The sequence below is a fragment of the Scyliorhinus torazame genome, chromosome 15 (assembly GCF_047496885.1).
Source record: "Scyliorhinus torazame isolate Kashiwa2021f chromosome 15, sScyTor2.1, whole genome shotgun sequence".
Classification (NCBI taxonomy): domain Eukaryota; kingdom Metazoa; phylum Chordata; class Chondrichthyes; order Carcharhiniformes; family Scyliorhinidae; genus Scyliorhinus; species Scyliorhinus torazame.
This window is the reverse complement of record NC_092721.1, coordinates 22,230,641-22,251,772: the sequence shown is the minus strand read 5'-3', so window position 1 is coordinate 22,251,772 and position 21,132 is coordinate 22,230,641. Positions and strand designations below refer to the sequence as shown.

The 21,132-nt window shown below is 49.3% G+C and overlaps 1 protein-coding gene across 4 annotated transcripts in view; it reads left to right on the top strand.

Moving 5' to 3' along the window:
• Nucleotides 1–21,132, top strand: part of tbc1d4 (TBC1 domain family, member 4) — a 311,885-nt gene that overhangs the window by 223,954 nt on the left and 66,799 nt on the right. The window contains exon 1 of one of the 4 annotated variants that reach the window (XM_072476152.1): nt 19,073–19,090. The exons of the other annotated variants lie outside the window; for them this stretch is intronic. The gene's annotated coding sequence lies outside the window, so the exon portion shown is untranslated. Of the gene's footprint in view, nt 1–19,072; nt 19,091–21,132 lie in introns of those variants that run through there. 4 annotated transcript variants of the gene reach the window in all.

The window sequence follows — 21,132 nt, the reverse complement described above, 5'->3', positions numbered from 1 at the left end:
AGATTTGCAATGCCTCCTGGGCACCTTGACAGTGCCAGGGTGGCAGTGCCAAGCTGCCCACATTCAAGGCGGAGGGCCAAGCGACCACCCTGCCCTGACCACCTTGGGGCCTCCGATGATGGCCTGGGTGCTCTCCAGCCGGGTCCACGATTGTGTGGACCAGTACTGAAGGGCGCCCGGCTGGGGACTCCCCGAAGAGGCCGGTAAATGCTGGGAGCCCGACAGATCCCGGATCAGCACGCCTAAGCGGGCTTTAAACCTACTTAGGCATGCAAGGCTTGTTCGCACCCAGTGTGGGTGGTATACTGATCGCCGCACCTCCCGAGACCTGGGTAGATCTCGCAAGTCGTATTGGCTGTCGGGATGCCCGTGGGAGGCCTCTCCTGGCATCTACTGGCCACGCCGCACTCCCGTTCGGGCACAACACAGCCAGTAAATTGCACCAGTAATACATACAACAAGTTCATCTGTGCCATGCCCCCTTACGCAATGCTATTTCCAACTTACGTCTTTTCTACATGTTCCTTTGATGTTCTGATTGAAATTAGAAATGCATCACATGTATAAGTGTAGAGGAAAACTTTACTTGTATCAGTAGGTACAGGGCTCTAACTAATCAATATTCTGTCCCATTGGGAGAGTCGATTGGCTTCTTAAGATTGAGTTCCTTGTGACATAGAATTCTCAATCTGTATCTCTGCTTGTTCCTAAGTGTCAAAATAAGAGGGAATAAAAGTAGGAACAGGACAAAAGAAGTAATAGATTTTTAGTCATATACTTCTTATTAAGAAAGGCCTGATAGACTATTTCTCGGACAATGCCCAGAAGCAGTCTGTCGCAGTCTGTCGGCACCTCGCTTCCAGTTGTCGGCATTCCATCTGAATAAATAATACACAGGCATATAACATGCAGATGAAAATGAAGAAAGGTGGAATTGGGCAGCGTGCTCCCAATTATCAGAGGTTGTAATCAGCATTCACACGTTGAAATGGGTTCCAGGGGTAAAGCTACAGAAATCAGCTCTGTTAAACTGGACGACTTATATATTTCAAGGCGCCTGAGCTGAAATGCAGCAGTGTGACGTTTATTGACATTCCTGTGCTCAACTGCAAAATTAACCCTTAAATTGGCCCAGTATCACCTGCAGCAGTGGCAGATTTAGTTTCAATTGATGTGTGGCTACCAATGTTAAAGCCTAACACTGTTGCGAGGTGGGTTACACATATTCCTGTCTGACAGCAAGAACTTGGGCTTAGCTGGGTAACACATCATTGTCAATTTTTGGATGTTTATTGGAAGATAATTGGTCTTTATCGGCATTGCTTGCACTTTTGCGCGAGGCAGAAATATGAGATTGATTCTGCGAGCTTTCTATATGAGATTATAATTTGCTGGTTGTGTGTCACATATAGGACCCACCACTGCTTTAAACTTCCCATCAAAATACATTCATCACTGGATACTGGGCAGAGCATAAAGGGGACAGTAACTCACTGTAACACACAAAGACTCCGAGAGACGAATAGAGTGAAGTCGATGAGGCTTTATTAAGCGTGACTGTTCCCCCGCAGTTCAGTAGTAGACTGCCTGTGGGGGAGGACTCCTGGTACTTATACTCCGCCTTCAGGGCGGAGCTAGAGGTCAACGTCCAACCAGGACCCGGGATCTGTCAGCCAATGACATCCCGGCTTCACAGTCCCACATGACCCCTAATGCATACTACCACATTCACCCCTTGTTAAAAATGAACCCGGCGGGGTGATGCTTCGCATGGTGGTAAGGGTTTACAAGGCAGGTCCTGGGAGGAAAACTTTCGCATGTTATTACAGTATGTACAAGGTTTTTTTTTTTGTTTCGAACTATTTACAGTAATCGTCAGGAAAAAAAACAAAATGTTCTCGTTAAAAGTCCACATATTGTAGTGTTAGATCGACGCCACGAGTCGGTCGGGCGGTCTGGTCGTCCGTGTCGATCGCCTCGGCCCCGGTGATGGTGGTGGTGCTTGTTCCGGTGTTGTCGTCTCCGGGAGCCTTACGGTTTCAGCTTGGGCTTCACTCCTGGTCGGGCCTGGGAGGAGGACCGATCCTGCTGGGAAGGGGGCGGTCGCGGGGTGCGGCGGTGGCAGGAAGGGGGTGATTGGTGTCGGGGGGTGTGTGTGTTGCCGGCGGGCGCCAGATCTCGCAGGGAGACCGTGTCCTGTCGGCCGTCGGGGTACTCCACGTAAGCGTACTGCGGGTTCGCGTGAAGGAGGTGAACCCTTTCGACCGACGGGTCCGACTTGTGCGCCCGCACATGTTTTCGGAGCAAGATGGGTCCTGGGGCCGCCAGCCAGGTCGGCAGCGACGTTCCAGAGGAGGACTTCCTGGGGAAGACAAGGAGGCGCTCATGAGGCGTTTGGTTAGTGCTAGTACAGAGTAGTGACCGGATGGAGTGGAGGGCGTCCGGGAGGACCTCCTGCCACCGTGAAACTGGGAGGTCCCTGGACCGTAGGGCCAGTAGGACGGTCTTCCAGACCGTGCCGTTCTCCCTCTCTACTTGCCCGTTCCCCGGGGGTTGTAGCTGGTCGTCCTGCTCGAGGCTATACCATTGCTGAGCAGGAACTGGCGCAGCTCGTCACTCATGAAGGAGGACCCCCTGTCGCTGTGGACGTATGCGGGGCAACCGAACAGTGTGAATATGGTGTTCAGGGCTTTAATGACTGTGGCCGCGGTCATGTCAGAGCAGGGGATGGCGAATGGGAAGCGGGAGTACTTGTCCACCACATTAAGGAAGTATATGTTGCGGTCGGTGGAGGGGAGGGGTCCTTTGAAATCCAGACTAAGGCGTTCAAAGGGGCGGGAAGCCTTAAATCAGGTGCGCACCATCCGGCCTGAAAAAATGCGGTTTGCACTCTGCGCAGATGTGGCAGTTCCTTGTGACTGTACGGACCTCCTCTAAAGAGTATGGGAGGTTGCGGGACTTAATAAAGTGGTAGAACCGAGTGACCCCCGGGTGGCAGAGGTCCTCGTGGAGGGTTTGGAGGCGGTTAATTTGTGCGTTGGCACATGTGCCGCGGGATAGGGCATCGGACGGCTCGTTCAGCTTTCCGGGACGATACAAGATCTCGTAGTTGAAGGTGGAGAGCTCGATCCTCCACCTTAAGATCTTGTCGTTTTTGATTTTGCCCCGCTGTGCATTATCGAACATGAAGGCTACCGACCGTTGGTCCGTGAGGAGAGTGAATCTCCTGCCGCCCAGGTAATGCCTCCAATGTCGCACAGCTTCCACTATGGCTTGGGCTTCCTTTTCCACTGAGGAGTGGCGGATTTCTGAAGCGTGGAGGGTTCGGGAGAAAAAGGCCACGGGTCTGCCCGCTTGGTTAAGGGTGGCCGCTAGAGCTACGTCGGAGGCGTCGCTCTCGACCTGGAAGGGGAGGGACTCGTCGATGGCGCGCATCGTGGCCTTTGCGATATCCGCTTTGATGCGGCTGAAGGCCTGGCAAGCCTCTGTCGACAGAGGGAAGGTCGTGGTCTGTATTAGGGGGCGGGCCTTGTCTGCGTACTGGGGGACCCACTGGGCGTAGTATGAAAAGAACCCCAGGCAGCGTTTTAGGGCTTTTGAGCAGTGTGGGAGGGGAAATTCCATGAGGGTGCGCATACGTTCGGGGTCTGGGCCTATTATCCCATTGCGCACTACGTAGCCCAGGATGGCTAGCCGGTTTGTGCTAAAAACGCACTTGTCCTTGTTGTACGTGAGGTTCAAGGCTTTAGCGGTCTGGAGGAATTTTTGGAGGTTGGCGTCGTGGTCCTGCTGATCGTGGCCGCAGATGGTTACATTGTCGAGATACGGGAACGTGGCCTGTAACCCGTGTTGATCAACCATTCGGTCCATCTCTCGTTGGAAGACCGAGACCCCGTTTGTGACGCCAAATTGGACCCTTAGGAAATGGTATAATCGCCCGTCTGCTTCGAAGGCTGTGTACTTGCGGTCACTTGGGCGGATGGGGAGCTGATGGTAGGCGGACTTGAGGTCCACGGTGGAGAAGACCTTATATTGGGCAATCCGATTGACCATGTTGGATATGCGGGGGAGAGGGTACGCGTCTAGTTGTGTGTACCTGTTGATGGTCTGGCTATAGTCTATGACCATCCTTTGCTTCTCCCCTGTCTTTACTACTACCACCTGTGCTCTCCAGGGACTATTGCTGGCCTGGATTATGCCTTCCTTTAGTAGCCGCTGGACTTCGGACCGAATGAAGGTCCGGTCCTGGGCGCTGTACCGTCTGCTCCTAGTGGCGACGGGTTTGCAATCCGGGGTGAGGTTTGCAAACAAGGATGGGGGTTGCACCTTGAGGGTTGCGAGGCCGCAGATAGTGAGTGGGGGTATTGGGCCGCCGAATTTGAAGGTTAGGCTCTGTAGATTGCACTGGAAGTCTAATCCCAGTAATGTGGGGGCGCAGAGTTGGGGAAGGACGTAGAGCCTGTAGTTTTTGAACTCCCTCCCTTGCACCGTTAGGGTAACTATGCACAAGCCTTTGATCTGTACGGAGTGGGATCCTGCAGCTAGGGAAATCTTTTGTGCGCTGGGACGGATGGTCAAAGAACAGCGTCTTACCGTGTCGGGGTGGATAAAGCTCTCCGTGCTCCCGGAGTCGACCAGGCATGGTGTCTCGTGCCCGTTTATCAGTACCGTTGTCGTCGTCGTCTGGAGCGTCCGGGGCCGTGCTTGGTCCAGCGTCATTTAAGCCAGACGTGGTTGTAATGGTTGAGCGTCTTCTTCGAACCCCGTGGAGCCGTCGACACTGGGGTCCGTTGTTGCCGTCCAAGATGGCGTCGGGGGTGAACAAGATGGCTGCCCCCATGCATCGCACATGGCTGGGGGGTCACAAGATGGCGGCGGGGGTGGACAAAATGGCTGCCCCCATGCGTCGCACAGGTCTGGGGTGGTCCAAGATGGCGGTGCCCTTCCTCCCCTCGTGGTGGCCGGGACCCAAAATGGCGGCGCCTGCGGGTCGCACATGGGGCGCTGGGGGGGTTGGGGAGCGTTAGGAACACGCAGGACTCCCTCTTCTCTGGGGACAGCGGTGGCCGGGACCCAAAGTGGTAGCGCCGGTGGGTCATACATGGGGCGCGGGGGGGGGGGGTTGGGGAGCGTAAACGGCGTGCAGGGCTCCCTGTTCTCCCGGGACCGCGGTGGTCGGGACCCAGAGTGGTTGCGCCTGCGGGTTGTACATGGGGTGCTGGGGGGGTTGGGGAGCGTAAACGGCGTGCAGGGCTCCCTGTTCTCCCGGGACAGCGGCGACCTCGCGGGACCGGCACACAGCCGCAAAGTGGCCCTTTTTCCTGCAGCTCTTACAGATCGCTGCGCGGGCCGGGCAGCGCTGCCGGGGGTGTTTCGCCTGGCCGCAGAAATAGCAGCGGGCTCCCCCGGTGCGACTTGGCGTTTGAACCGCGCAAGCCTGTGGGGTGTCCGGGGGGGGGGGGGTGAGTTTGTCGCAACGGGTGCGTACGGAGCCCAATGGGCTGCCGCGCGGTCGGGGCCGTAGGCGCGGGTATTTCGCGCGGCCACGTCTAGGGAGGCTGCTAGGGCCCGTGCCTCTGAGAGTCCTAGCGACTCTTTCTAGAAGTCTTTGGCGGATTTGGGAGGAGTTCATACCTGCCACAAAAGCATCGCGCATTAACATGTCCGTGTGTTCATTTGCGTTCACCGGCGGGCAGCTGCAGGCCCGTCCCAAAATTAGTAGCGTGGCGTAGAATTCATCTATCGATTCTCCGGGACTTTGCCGTCTCGTTGCGAGTTGATAGCGAGCGTAGATCTGGTTTACTGGGCGAACATAGAGACTTTTTAGTGCTGCGAACGCCGTCAGGAAATCCTCTGCGTCTTCGAATAGGGAGAAAATCTCCGTGCTTAACCTCGAGTGCAGGATCTGTAGTTTTTGGTCTTCTGTGACCCGGCCGGTGGCCGTTCTGAGGTAGGCCTCGAAACAAGTCTGCCAGTGCTTGACAGCTGCTGCTGCGTTCACTGCGTGGGGGCTGATCCTCAGGCATTCCGGGATGATCCTGAGCTCCATAGTCCTTTAGTCACGCTTAATAAATTGTAGCGCACAAAGACTCCGAGAGACGAATAGAGTGAAGTCGATGAGGCTTTATTAAGCGTGACTGTTCCCCCGCAGTTCAGTAGTAGACTGCCTGCGGGGGAGGACTCCTGGTACTTATACTCCGCCTTCAGGGCGGAGCTAGAGGTCAACGTCCAACCAGGACCCGGGATCTGTCAGCCAATGACATCCCGGCTTCACAGTCCCACATGACCCCTAATGCATACTACCACACTCACTAAGTGTATATATACATTACTGACACATTTAAATTTTCTCGATAACGTACGGGAAAGCAGAGAGCCATTATTCAGGCCTCACTGGTCCCTTGTTCCATTTGATCAAATTGTGATCAGTGTGATTTTTTGAGGCGCACTCCCTCCCAGTCTTACTATTTTTTATTATTAAATCTTCTTTAATCTTGCACTTGAGCATGCAACATGGAATGTATTTTTGGACAGAGATGCACCAAGTAAAATGAGGGCATCAGAGGAGACATGGTGGCCGCCACACAGGCGAACATTTTGGGGGACAGATGCTTTGTAATGTTGACTCTCAGCTATGATTCTATGATCCTATGTGCGAGTTAGTGATAATTATATGGGGGAAAATTTTATCTATCTTCCTGTGCAGATTATTTGGGGAGGATTTGTAGCCCCGGTGGGCACGAATTTGGAAACGGGCAGATGCAAGTGAGGTGGAGCCAATTCATCCAGTTAAAGCTCTATTAATGCCGTTTGTCTGAGTCCAACTGGGACTGACTTCCCAAGGTGTTGGGGAATAATCTGCCTTTGAGGTCCTTAGCGCTGGCCTGGCTTCAGCTGCAGCCACGCGCTGCCCAGTGGAGGGGTTCCTCCACCACTAAGGTGACTTGGCTACTTGGGGCTTTTCGTAAACTTTAAAAAGTTGGAGCGAGGGTGCCTCCATCTTAGGATGCTCTTTCCTTCTCTTGATCTCTCTTACCTGTAAGGGCAGACTGCTATGCTTGCAGTGCTGGAGGACGTCCAATTGGCCCTCAGACTTTGACAGCCCACCCACTACCTTTACTTGAACAGTGAGCTCACCCTCTGGCCATTAATTAGCCAATTTTGGGACAATCAGAGCTGGGTAATTGATGCCCACTTAGTGCCAGGGTCAGATCTCCACTTGACTCTGATGTAAGAGTCCTGAAGCCCACAAGGAAAATCCTGCCCTTTGTTTTCGGAACTTAGCAGGTAACTCTCGCTGTAAAAGAGATGCTGGGCATTGCCCTTTGAATCAAGATTTCCACAAATAATATGGGAATTCCCGATGAAAATTCCGATGTTCTCAAGACACATTATTTTAGTGGAATTGACTTGGGTATTTGACATGGCAAGAAGACAAAATTGTAATGATTCCAGGCACAAGGATGATTGTTCATCAGAACACACTTCGCTGGACTGAGCGAGGCAACGTCATCAGATAACTCACAATTGGCAGATAACGAAAGTCAGCAGGTTGGCAATGTACGATCTCCATGCTTCACAGTGAGCAAGAAAAGATGGAGATAAATAATGCAGAAAGGAATGACAGGGAGGGAGGGAGGGAAGGGGACAGCAAGAGAAGCGAGATAAGCAAAAGAATGGGGTGAGATAATGAAAATGGAAACAAGAGCGAGTGGAAACAGAAGCAAAGAGAACAATGTCCAGGGAGGTCAGCAGCAAGTACGTTTTTATAACTTTACAGAGCTAACTTTACAGATATGGCAACGTTCCATACAGAATCATAGAATCCCTACAGTGCAGAAGGAGGCCATTCGGCCCATTGAGTGTGCACCGACCCTCTGAAAGAGGACGCTACCTTGGCCCAATACCCAACCCAATCCCTGTGACCCCCATCTAGGAGCAATTCAGCACGGCCAATCCACCTAACCTGCACATCTTTGGACTGTGGAAGGAAACCGGAGCACCCGGAGGAAACCCACGCGGACACGGGGAAGAAACTGTCACAGTTTGGAATCAAACCTGGATCCCTGGCAGTGTGAGGCAGTAATGTTAACTACTGAGCCACTGTAACTTTCTCTTGGTGAGATTAGGCCCGTGAATATTTCTAGGACATTATTCAATGAGAAGTGTAGAGCGCATGGATCAGAATATGGGACCTCTCCAAACTCAGGAGCCCGCTGTCCATCTGCTGCCAGCTAAAAAGATAAGCTCGACTGAGACAGTAAACATTTCTCATCCACAGCCACTTTTGAGAATTGCTCAGCAGCAGTGCGATTGAGCTGGGTTGATCCTGGAGGTTCAACAACGTGGGTAGCACCAGCGTAGACGTCACAATGTCTTCCCTTTGTGCTCCCCTGCTCTTCGGGACTCGTTGCTTCTGTTTCACAGCTGGTTGGTCACCCACCGCTGCCTTGCCTGATACCAGCAGTTTAAGTGGGGACGGGGCCTCGCCAACTGAGCCTTAACCTGCCCCCGCTGAATGTTTGAGCACAGGCATTTCCCAATCCGTCACTGGCTATTGATCAGGCGCTGAGCCCACATCGCCTCCCCTGATTCTGAGGTCCGTTATCACTGGCTATAAGTAGATACCTAAACATAGTCAACTTGGAGCTTTCTGAGCTCTCAACAGGAACAGGGACTCACAGTTTAACATGCATCAGAAGGCAAACCTGCAGTTCTTTGATGACAGTGCCATCTACTGTCTGAACATTATGTTTTAATACTGCGGCGCTTCATTCTGTGGCTGAAGAGATTCTACAACAATATGAAATCGTTGACTGACACACCATGGTAATCACCGTGTAATGCTGATGAAATGATGCAGATGGTAATTACCTTCCAGGCTCACAGTGACAAACAGACTGAAAATGTTTAGTGACCCTTGACTTTGAGTAGCTTTCAACAACAGCGACAACTTGCATTTATACAACACAACACAAGATTCTCCCACCCAGCGTGGGGGGGAGAATTACGCCCCCTATGTTTAAACTCCACCCCTTTGTAATAAAGGCCAAAATGCTGTTTGCCTTCTTAACTACTTGTTGGACCTGCCTGCTAGCTATTTGTGATTCATGCACGAGAACACCTAGATCCCTCTGCACTGCACTCACCTACAGTCTCTCTCCATTTAGATAATAATCTGGGGCGAAATTCTCCGTAATCGGCGCGATGTCCGCCGACTGGCGCCAAAAACGGCGCAAATCAGTCCGGCATCGCGTCGCCCCAAAGGTGCGGAATCCTCCGCATCTTGGGGGGCCGAGCCCTAACCTTGGGGGGCTAGGCTTGCGCCGGACTGATTTCCGCCCCGCCAGCTGGCGGAAAAGGCCTTTGGTGCCCCGCCAGCTGGCGCGGAAATGACATTGCTGGGCGGCGCATGCGCGGGAGTGTCAGCGGCCACTCATGGCATCCCCGCGCATGCGCAGTGGAGGGGGTCTCTTCCGCCTCCGCCATGGTGGAGACCGTGGCGAAGGCGGAAGGAAAAGAGTGCCCCCACGGCACAGGCCCGCCCGCGGATCGGTGGGCCCCGATCGCGGGCCAGGCCACCGTGGGGGCACCCCCCGGGGGCCAGATCGCCCCGCGCCCCCCCCAGGACCCCGGAGCCCGCCCGCGCCGCCTTGTCCCGCCGATAAGAGAGGTGGTTTAATCCACACCAGCGGGACAGGCATTCTAGCAGCGGGACTTCGGCCCATTCGGGCCGGAGAATCGCCAGGGGGGGGCCCGCCAATCTCCGGTGCCGGAGAATTCGGCAATCACCGGGGGCGGGATTCACGCCAGCCCCCGGCGATTCTCCGACCCGGTGGGGGGTCGGAGAATCTCGCCCCTGACTTTTGATTCCTCCTACAGAAGTGCATGACCTCACACTTCCGCAAATTAAACTCCATTTGCCAGGTTTTCGCCCAGTCACCCAATCCATCTACAGCCTGTTGCAGAATCACAATATCCTCATCACAACATGCCCTTCCCTCTATATTCGTATCACAACGTCTTTAGCATAATAAAACATTGCAATGCGCAGAGGATTGTCAGGCTAGAGAAGATTATCGAGATAGGGAGGGGTGAGAGCATGGAGGAATATGAAAACAAGGATCAGAATATTTGAGGCGTTGCTAGGCTGGGACCCTGTGTATTATTAGTGAGCACAGGGGAGATGGGTGAACAGGAGTTGGGTCAGACGGCAGAGTTTTAGATGATCTCAAGTTTATGGAGGTTAATAGCTTGACTCCTGTAATAGCTGAAAACTCCTGCTCTGAGCCATAAGTGTGGATTGAAGCTCCACATCACAGTGATTTGGATTGGCACTTCGGCACACTATCATTTAAGGAATACTGCACCTGCGAAGGTGCTGCCTCTTGGGCCCAAATAGCAAATGGAGCTCCTGCCTGTCCTGTTCAGTGGTTCAGATAGATGGGAAAGATCCCATGGCACTATTCAAGGACAATCACTTAGATGAGGGGAGCAAAAGTGCGGTAGCTCAATTTACAAAGGTAGGTAGGAAAGTATATCGTGACGAGGCCGCAGATGGATATAATTAGGTTGAGTGCATAATGTGAGAAAATGTGAAGTTGTTCACTTTGCAGAAAGAATAAAAAAGGCAAAGTAATACTTAAATGGAAAGCAGCTACAGAATTCTGAGGTGCAGAGGGATTCGGGTGTTCTCGTGCATAAGTCACAAAAGGTTAGTAATCAGGTACAGCCAGTATTTAAGAAGGTGAATGGGATGTTATCCTTTATTATGCACGGAATTGAACATAAAAGTAAAAAAGTTTTGCTTTAGTTATACAGGGCAGTGGTGAGGTTGTTCAGGTCACTAGAAGCTTATAGCCTGAGGGGTACCAATCTGCATCAGGCATGGCTGACCAGAAGTCTGTTCCACTCTGACCGCCTGTCATTGGCGTATAGGAAGGATTTACAAGCTGGCACTCAACCTGTTTGGTTGCATTACGCACGCACCTTCCTTGGTCATCAGGTCCTGGGGTGGGACTTGAACTCTTCGCTTCTGGCTCAGAAGCAGGGACGCTACCCACTGCACCACAAGACCTCCACCTTCAGCAACAGTAGCTGTACTTAATTCACTGGCTGTCAAGCACTTTGGGATACCTTGAAGACATGGAAAACACGAGATAAATCCAAAATTCTTCCTTCTCTTCCGTAAGCCTATGCTTGAGAGCAGATGGTGGCAGTGCAAGTTGTGACGAGGCTGACCAAGGACGGGAGGAAGGGTTAATGGGGAAGGGCGGAGCAGTGACCAGACAAAAGTGGACGGGGTAGTGTATGGCGCCCGGACATACAACCCCATGAGTTATTGGCAGGGACAGTGAATTCCTGCCTGTCCCTGCCATGAGAATTGGTAATCACCGCATGGATGCAAATGTAAATATGTAATGAGCCGAACAACACAAGTTGACGTGTGATCAGCTGTCCCCCCCCCCCGCATAAATCACTCCCACTTCCGCATCTGCCACTGAATCGTGACACCAGATGGCAGATTGCGGCCACCATCTCTTACCTGTGGCACCCTGCTGTATTTACCTGTATGTAATATGCACCAACATTTTTGAACTTAAAAAAAAAATTGATGATAAAAAATTACTTCTCAAGAGCAGCAAAGGATGAACAACAAATGCTGGCGTAGATCAGTAATCAGTAAGTGAATCAAGTGTTATGGGGTAAAGCGGAAAAGTGGAGTTGAGGATTATATCACATCAGCCATGATTTCATTAAATGGTAGTGCAGACTCGATGGGCCGAGTGGCCTACTTTTGCTACTACGTTTTATGGTCTTATGGTCTAGACGCCCACATCCTGTAAATTTTTTTAAAAAAAGAACATTTCAGCGATGGGGGGGAGGCAGGGCGTTTGATTCTGCCATGGCTGCCGGCTCCACGCACTGTTACTGTTGAGGCAGGGAGAGAACTGGAACCAGAGATGGGAGTTCAGAATGGAGAGGGGAGCAATAACAGGCCGCAAGCCGGGAGCCGAAGGAACAGTTGTCCAGTTCATCACAATGTCCCAAGCTGAAAACAAATCCCCACATGTACACCGACATTTTAACCTTTTCTGGAAGTTATGTACGTTCCATGGGCCCAGCTCGGTCCCTTGCTTAGGCCAGATCCCGTTAATCTGGAGAAAGTTCAGATACACCCAAAGAACACATATCATTAATTTTCTGTTTCTTGGTAGTTGTTTTGGAATTATTGACGAACTGCAGTTTCGGTCTCTCGTCGTGGAGGGGGAAGTACAAACTTCCTGGTCTCTCCAACTTCCCATTTGTACGTTTTTGCTTGGATAGTCAATGAAATGTCGGGCAGTTTGGGTTGTGTGCATTGTGGGGAAAGTACAGCAATACTTTCCTTTCCAGTCAATCAATTAGCATAGTTAGGCCGATTCTGCGACCCACACTCAGCAACAACAAACTTCATTTATATAGCCTCTTTAGCATTGTAAAATGTACCAAGATGCTTCACAAGGGAATCATAAAAAGAACAATGACCAAGAACCAAATAAAGAGATACAAGGACAGCCGACCAAAATCTAGGTCAAACTGGGAGTTTGGAAGGAGCATTTAAAAAAAAATGTATTTGTATTGAAGTTTTCAAGTTTTTTTTTACAGTAATCACATCAAAAACAAAGGGAAAGGAGAAAAAAAAGCCACGGGTATCAATGCAAAACAGGTACAGCACATAACAAAGTTTATTGCCTACATCGGAACAAATAAGACCAGACGTGTTTGTGGACAAAATCCCCAATATCTTCCTCCCACGAATACAAGATTCGTCTGTAGCAAGCAGGTTCCCGTTAATAACATAGGATTGCATCATACTAACAGCTTTAGAAAATAAATAACAGAGGAACAAAACTCCCTGAGAACCCAAGCGCTATGGAGGAATTACACTGACACCCACAGCGCAATTAAACTCCCAGGCCCAAAGCAGAACAAACACACCTCAGACCTCATACCCTGGCTCTCCCATAATAAATTAGGAAACGGTTAAAGAGTTGTGGTGTTGGGTGCTCTCGTGCACAGATGAGCCAACACAGTTGTATGTGGTACAACTCTATTTTATTTTAACTCTTATATACAGTTCGTTCTGGATACTCTGCACGTGCTGTCTCCCTGAGTGTGTCGTGTAGCAGGTCTGTCCTTGTCCTTGTCTCCAGCTAATACTGTCCACCAGGTGTCGTGTTTGTGCTTTATATGTTTCCTGTCTTTGTCTGTGATTGGTTGCGGTGTTGTGTGATCTGATTTGTCTGTTGGTGTGTCTATCATGATGTGTGTGTTTGAATATCATGACAAGAGTAAGACCACACCGCAAGCAAGGCCCCATCTACCAAACGCCGCCCACCGGGCCTCAGGTCCTAAGGGAGGCCAAACCACCGGATCAACGAACAACGACACATCCCATCAGGGGGTACCAAAGTAGCCATGAGGCACGGCCAAGAAGGATATCAACAGATCCCAGCCAGAAAGGGGGAAAACTGGCACAGGGAGAGGGGAGCTGTCAGGGCACCACCCAGAAGGAGGGTGCATTGGGATGGTACGGTGGCACAGTGGTTAGCACTGCTGCCTCAAAAAGCACCAGCGACCCAGGTTCAATTCCCACCTTGGGTGACTGTATGGAGTTTGCACTTTCCTAGAAACATAGAATTTACAGTGCAGAAGGAGACTATTTGGCCCATCGAGTCTGCATCGACCCACTGAAAGAGCACCCTATTTAAGCCCATGCCTCCACCTTATCCCAGTAACCCCACCTAACCTTTTGGACACTAAGGGGCAATTTAGCATGTCCAATCCATCTAACCTGCACATCTTTGAATTATGGGAGTAAACCGGAGCACCAAAGGAAACCCACGCTCACACGGGGTGAGAGTGCAAACTCCACCCAGTCACCCGATGCCGGAATTGAACCCGAGTCCCTGAAGCTCTGAGGCAGCAGTGCTAACCACTGTGCCACCATGCTGCCCAAGGTCTGCGTAAGTTTTCTCCAGGTGCTCCTGACTTGTGCCATGTCGATGGTGGACAGGTTTTGGGGGGTCAGGGGGTGAGCTACTCGCCACAGGATTCCGAGCCTTTGACCTGCCCTGATAGCCACAGTACGAATGTGGCTAGTCCAGTTCAGTTTCTGATCAATGGTAACCCCAGGATGTTGATTGTGGGAGAATTCAACGATGGTAATGCCATTGAATGTCAAGGGGTGGTGGTTAGATCCTCTCTTGTAGGAGATGACCATTGCCTGGCACTTGTGTGGTTCGAATGTAACTTGCAATTTGAAAGCCCAAGTCTGGATATTGTCCAGGACTTGCTGCATTTAGACATGGACTGCTTAATTATCTGAGGAGTCCCGAATGGTGCTGAACATTGTGCAGTCATCCGCAAACATCCCCACTTCTGACCTTATGATGGAAGGGAGGTCATTGATGAAGCCGCTGAAGTTGGTTGGGCCTAGGACACTACCCTGAGGAACTCCTGCAGTGATGTCCTGGAGTTGAGATGATTGACTTCCAACCACCACACCCATCTTTTTTTGTGCCAGGTGTGACTCCAACCAGCAGAGAGTTTCACCCCTGATTTACATTGACTCCAGTTTGGCTAGGGCTCCTGAACATGCAGCCTTGATGTCAAGGGAAGTCACTCTCACCTCTCCTCTGGCTCGTTTGTCCATGTTTGAACCAAGGCTGAAATGAGGTCAGGAGCTGAGTGACCCTGGTGGAACCCAAACCGTGCGTCCGTGAGCAGATTATTGATGAGTAAATGTCACTTGATAGCACTGTCGATGACTCCTTCCATCGCTTTGCTGATGATGGAGAGTAGACTGATAGGGCGGTAATTGGCTGTGTTGGATTTGTCCTGTTACTTGTGTACAGAACACACCTGAGCAATTTTCCACATTGCCGGGTAGATGCCAGTATTGTAGCTGTACTGGAACAGTTTGGCTAGGGGTGCCGCATATTCTGAGGAACACGTCTTCAGTACTATTGCTGGAATAGTACTGATATCAAGAATTTTGTAGAAAAGCAGGTCAGTTGGGAGTTGTAGATGAATCTGTGAACAGAAGTCAAGATTTTGCCTCTCACTGAAGTTCAGTTAAAAGATGTGGCTGTTGACAGATTTGCAGTGTGGTTGGAAAGGGGAGCTGAAACAAACTTAGAAGCCTCTTCTGAAGAAATATAACCAACGTTTCTGCATGGTTCTGACAGGAGTCAGGTCGTTTCCTTAAACCAGTGCCGAAAGATCTCTCTTTCTCAAAGTAAAGTATCCAGACATCTCTGTAAAACAAGTATTCCTGAGTGCTAATGGTATTTAAAGTGAATTGAGAGCTGTGGTTGTTTTTCTTGTTGTTTGAGTGGGAATAAAGATAGCAGTTAAGGGTTACTGTATTCACTGCATTGGAGAGCATTGTTTAAAGGATAATTGTAAGTTATTTTCTGGTGTGATGTTAAAGATACTTTAATACTGTGTTCGCAATAATGTTTGTTTTAATATACTATATTCCTATTTTTTCATAAAACCACTCCTGAAGCAATGCATCCTTTCCTCACAGTCTTACAAAATTAACATAAAATATTGGGGTCTCTGTCCAGTACCCTAGCCACTGTTGGGGTCTGGTTCGGATCATAATTAGCTTTGTGAAAACCCCATCAAGTTGCCACAATTCTCATAAATTGCTCATTAAACTCACCACAAATAGTTAAGTCCATTAGTTGATAGTGTAAGTAAACATTTAATAACATGATAATTACTAGCGAAACTGCCAACCCACCCTGGAAAGGTAGGCAAAGTGGGGAACCTCATTATGTTTTACAAATGCAAACTGATGTTTTCAAAAAGGTCTCACTTTTCCTTTCTGTCTCATTTTTTTTCTCTTTCGTTCTCTTAATTTCTCTTTCTGCACCTGGGTTGACTGTCAATTCATCCCTTTTACTTTTTCCTATCTTCTCAGTCCTTCCCCTGTTTATTTCCCGATCCTATTAATCTTATTGTTTAAGGAGACAGAGGGCATGATCTAACCGAATGATAACAGAATCCCATAACGAGCGTGTTTAGCCGGGTGTTTCCCAGCGCTTGCAGCACCGAAAAACAACACGTTATCTATTGGGACTCTGGTTCCGTTCAGGGCCTCAGCGGGGAGCACTCCGAGTAGGCCACACTTAATCCTGTTTTCTGCATTGAGGAATTCCGCTCGCAGGTACTCCTCAGTGCAGCAGGAGATTGGGACGCCATTTAAAAATGGCGACCCCCCCCCCCGACACGACCCCTGAACCCACCTCTATGGGGTTCCTCGGGGGCCCCTCCAGCGCCCCACCGCACCTGCGTGGGGTACCTCTGAGCCCAATCCCCATTGCGGGGGAAATGACACCTTAGAACCACTGGCTTGGCATCTTGGCAAGGTGCCAGACTGGCAGTGCCAGAGTGCCCAGGTGTCAAATTTCTATCATCGCAATACAAACAAGAGTTACAATTTAATATTGTATAGTTGTGGGTAGATAACTATTGCACACTAGGATTTATGAGGAGATATGTGCCATTCCATAGGATCTGCACAAATATAATAATTATTTATCTACAGCTATGAAATATTTAATGAAATGCTGCTATGTGTTCTTGTTGTCTTTTTGTTCCCAGATGTTGGTAATAATCACACTTCAAGCTTGGAAAGATGAGAGCTCTTTATATTTAATATTTGCCATGTTGCCTTGTGCAAAAGGACCGGTTCACATTATACCTGTTACACACCACACGACCCTCTAGCAGTTCCCAGCTCTTTGCAGACATTTACAGATAATACAACAATATGTAACAGGTGCAATGTTTCCATTGTGCAGGACAAGGCCACCGGAGAACCTTGGCTGCGTTTTTGTCACAAGGCACGCAGAGATCATCTCTGACTTGCCTGTTGACATCATTCCCAGCTCCCACCTACCGCTACTGCAGACCAGTCGATCAAACATTGCTGCATACCATCCGTGAATCATTTTGTGATCTTGGTGAATTTTGAGATCTAAAGTTCTGCCTCCATACGTTAGTGTTTGACCAAACGGGACTGCAGTAATGTCAGGCATTTCAGGGAAGCTAGATAAATACATGAGGGGGGAAAGGCACAAAAGCCATGTCGATCGGCTGAGATGAAAAAGGATCGAGGAGGCTTTAGTGGAGCATAAATACCAATGTTGACCAATTGGACTGAATGGTCTGCTTCTGTTCTGTACATTCTATGTAAAAATTGACACATTGCCATCTGGGTTATACTTTGAACTCCACCTTTGGGTATGTTTTTGCTACTCGGAACTGAGCCAACTTTGTTATGCTTCCCTAAATATCAACCACTTACATTTATCCCACACCTTTAGCATAGTTTTGATGGTTTTGTATCGTCACACAAACTTCCCTCTTCCTCTTGGAAGCTGATTGTCAGGCTATTTGACCTTGTCATGAATCTTCTTTCAGTGGTCAATAAGTGCTGGAGCAGGGATTTCAATCCAGAACCTCTGGCTCAGAGGCAGCCCATTACCCTGCCCATTACTCAAAGAGGGAACTCAGCTGATGTCAGCTACAAGAGCATATATATTGCTGCTGGTCCTGGGTCATCTTCTTCAGTTGTATGACCTCCCTTTAGCACGGGAGCGTTCCCAGGCAAAACCTCCAATGGGGCGGCACGGTAGCATAGTGGTTAGCACTGTTGCTTCACAGCGCCACGGTCCCAGGTTCGATTCCCAGCTTGGGTCACTGTCTGAGCGGAGTATACATGTTCTCCCCATGTCTGCGTGGGTTTCCTTCGGGTGCTCCGGTTTCCTCCCACAAGTCTCGAAAGGCGTACTTGTTGGGTAATTTAGACATTTTGAATTCTTCCTCAGTGTATCCAAACAGGCGCTGGAATGTGGCAATGAGGGGCTTTTCACAGTAACTTCATTGCAATGTTAATGTAAGTCTACTTGTGACAATAAAGATTATTATTATATGCCATATCCGAGTAGGTTTAGCCAATCGTGGTGGGGTGTTTTTTGGGGACTGGAGCCTAAATCTTTATCACGGGCACAGATGACTATTGGCAGTGGATCTACACAAACAAATTAGAAACACTTGGTTGAGCTGATTGGCTGGTTATTGTGCAGCAACGCTGAACCACCTTCAACACATGAATCACTATAATCACATTTCACGGCCAATTCGTAACCCGTGTTGCAAATGATTCCATCATTTAACCAGTTTTGTTTTCTTCGGTGCTCTTGTCATGCTGAATTAGGAAGTTGTAAAGTTAAACATTGACAGCGCTGTAGCGTCAGGAGTGGGCTTGTGGTTTCACTTACCACATTTCCTTGGCTAATTATTCTCCGTTAGGTAAAGGTTCTGGCTATTTACATCTGCTGTGCTGGCTACATTGTGTTTGATTCAAATGTTACCATATCTAATGTTCAGCAAAGAGGAAAACAGCCAGTGTTTCCGCCCTGTCAGTCCAATCTTTTTGCTCGTTACATTTTCATGATTGCCCATGCATTCCTTGTTTGAAAATCACACGAAAGAAACAAACAATTTTTGACAATTATTGCAACAATGGTCAAATGATTTAATGTTAGCTCCCAATACATGATTTATGAATAGACTTTTTGTAAGACTTGAGTGCTTTTCATCCTGGAATCACTTTGAACCATGACCCTTGCGGTCATTTATTCCTTGTCCATGTTGCGCGTTGTGCTGTCCTTCTGAGATATCAGTCTGGATCGTCCCCCAGCTTCCTGTGGCAGCCTTGGCAGACACCGCGCTGCTGCTGCAGATTTGTAAAGGATTGTAAACTTGCAGCGAATGCAGTCAGGAATTTGTGAAAGAGTTGTTGTGTCAGATCACTGTGCTCCTTATTAGGCTCGTCTAGGGGATTTGCAAAGTGTTTTTCTTCTCTCCAAAGCCACTGACTGCAGTGTTCAGCAAGGGGGCGATGAGTGATCACTGCTCAGTTGAGTCATGTGCTTCAGCCTTGTTTATACATTGTATGTCATGAAAGGGAATTTGGGAAAGATTCCCGTGTCTATTGAATTGATGAGTAAAATGGAGACTAGAGAAGGTAAGGAGAGAAATCCGGTGAAGCTGAAAACCAGATTTTTGATTGTTCTTCCAGTGATATCAGCACCTTCAGCTGCCAGGTTCTAAGTTTTGGAATTCCCTCCCTCCCTTTCCAGCTTTAAGACACTCTTTAACACCTCTCTCCTTGACAAAGCTTTTGATCATCTGATTTAACATCTTACGTGGGTATGTTGTATTTTGTTTTATAGGGGGTTTTCACAGTAACTTCATTGCAGTGTTAATGTAAGCATACTTGTGACACTAATAAATATTATTATGATTCTATGAAGCATCTTCGGAGGTTTTTGTTGCATTAAAGACGCGATATAAATATCAGTTGCTGTTGTTACGAGTTAATGTGTGCTGTTGGATGCAGCACACCAAATATATTGTTTGGAATGTATCTAACAGGACTTTTAAAAAAAACTTTAAAAATAATTTTTTTCCAATTAAGGGGCAATTTTGTGTGTGTGTGGTGGTATGTATTAGGGGTAATACGGTACACCACGTGCTGACAGGCTATTGGTGGAGGGATGCCAGGTCCTGATAGGATCTGCCACCTACTGGACTCCACCCAGAAATGCCGGTATAAGAACCCAGCTTTTCCCTCCATTTCCCTCAGCAGCTGCATTCTGTAACCACGCTGCTGGGGATAAAGTTCTGCTTAATAAAGCCTTCAATTGACATTACCTCAACCTGCCTTGCGTCATATTGACGGTACTACAGTGTGCAATCCACCTATCCTGCACATCTTTGGGTTGCGGGGATGAAACCCACGCAGACACGGAGGGGAATGTGCAAACTCCACACGGACAGTGATCCAGGGCTGGGATCGAACCCGGGTCCTCAGGGCCTTAGGCATCAGTGTTAACCACTGCACCACCATGCCGCCCAACTTGTTTTTACCATTGGCTATATGGTTCCTATCAGTCAGCACTATGTGCGTACCAATCGTGCCAACAATGTCTCCCTTTAAGAATGTGCAGAGCCATTACTGTAATTCCATCCTCCCAACTTTTCATAGAATTTTATAGAATTTACAGTGCAGAAGGAGGCCATTCGGCCCATCGAGTCTGCACCAGCTCTTGGAAAGAGCACCCTTCCCAACCGCACACCTCCACCCTATCCCCATAACCCAGTTACCCCACCCAACACTAAGGGCAATTTTGGCACTAAGGGCAATTTAGCATGGGCAGTCCACCTAACCTGCACATCTTTGGACTGTGGGAGGAAACCGGAGCACCTGGAGGAAACCCACGCACACACTGGGAGATCGTGCAGACTCCGCACAGACAGTGACCCAAGCTGGGAATCGAACCTGGGACCCTGGAGCTGTGAAGCAATTGTGCTAATCACTATGCTACCGTGCTGCCCAAAACTTTGTGGCTGACACGGTGCATTCTCTTTAGGGGAGGTAACATGGGTGCAAATCCATAACCTACCAGTCTTAACTTTCCCAGCAATTCAGCAGCAGCAGATTGCTGTTTTGAAGCTGTTTGTCATCTGCTGGAGGCCTGGTAACAGATTGTTTCAATGTTTCTGGTTTTGCGGGGGGGGTTGGGGGGGGAAATTTGAACATGTGCTGCGACATCAGCTAATGGGCATCACTGTAAGAAGCAGGGTTTGGATGTCCTGGGAAAGAAACAAATTACCAAGCTACAGACTAGAGGAGAGCAAACTGCTACCTTCTTGCAATTGAACTCTGCTGCCAGTAACTTGCTTCAAGATCAGTTCATCTATCGCCCACTGTGCGCGCTGAACTGTATTGGCTCCCAGTCTGGCAGCGCCTTCATGTTCAAATCTAGGATTTAATTCCTTCCCATCTCTGCAAATCCCTCAGGCCCACAAATCTCGGAGATCCCTGCTGTCCTCCGGATCCTGGCTTCTCACACATTCCCATTTTCATTGGTCCACTATTGGTGGCCATACGTTCAGCTGCCTCGGCCCTAAGCTCTGGAATTCCACCCAGAAACCTCTCTACATCCTTCTCGGATACTCCTTAAAAGTGAACTCTTGTGATAAAGCTTGAGTTCATTTGTCCCA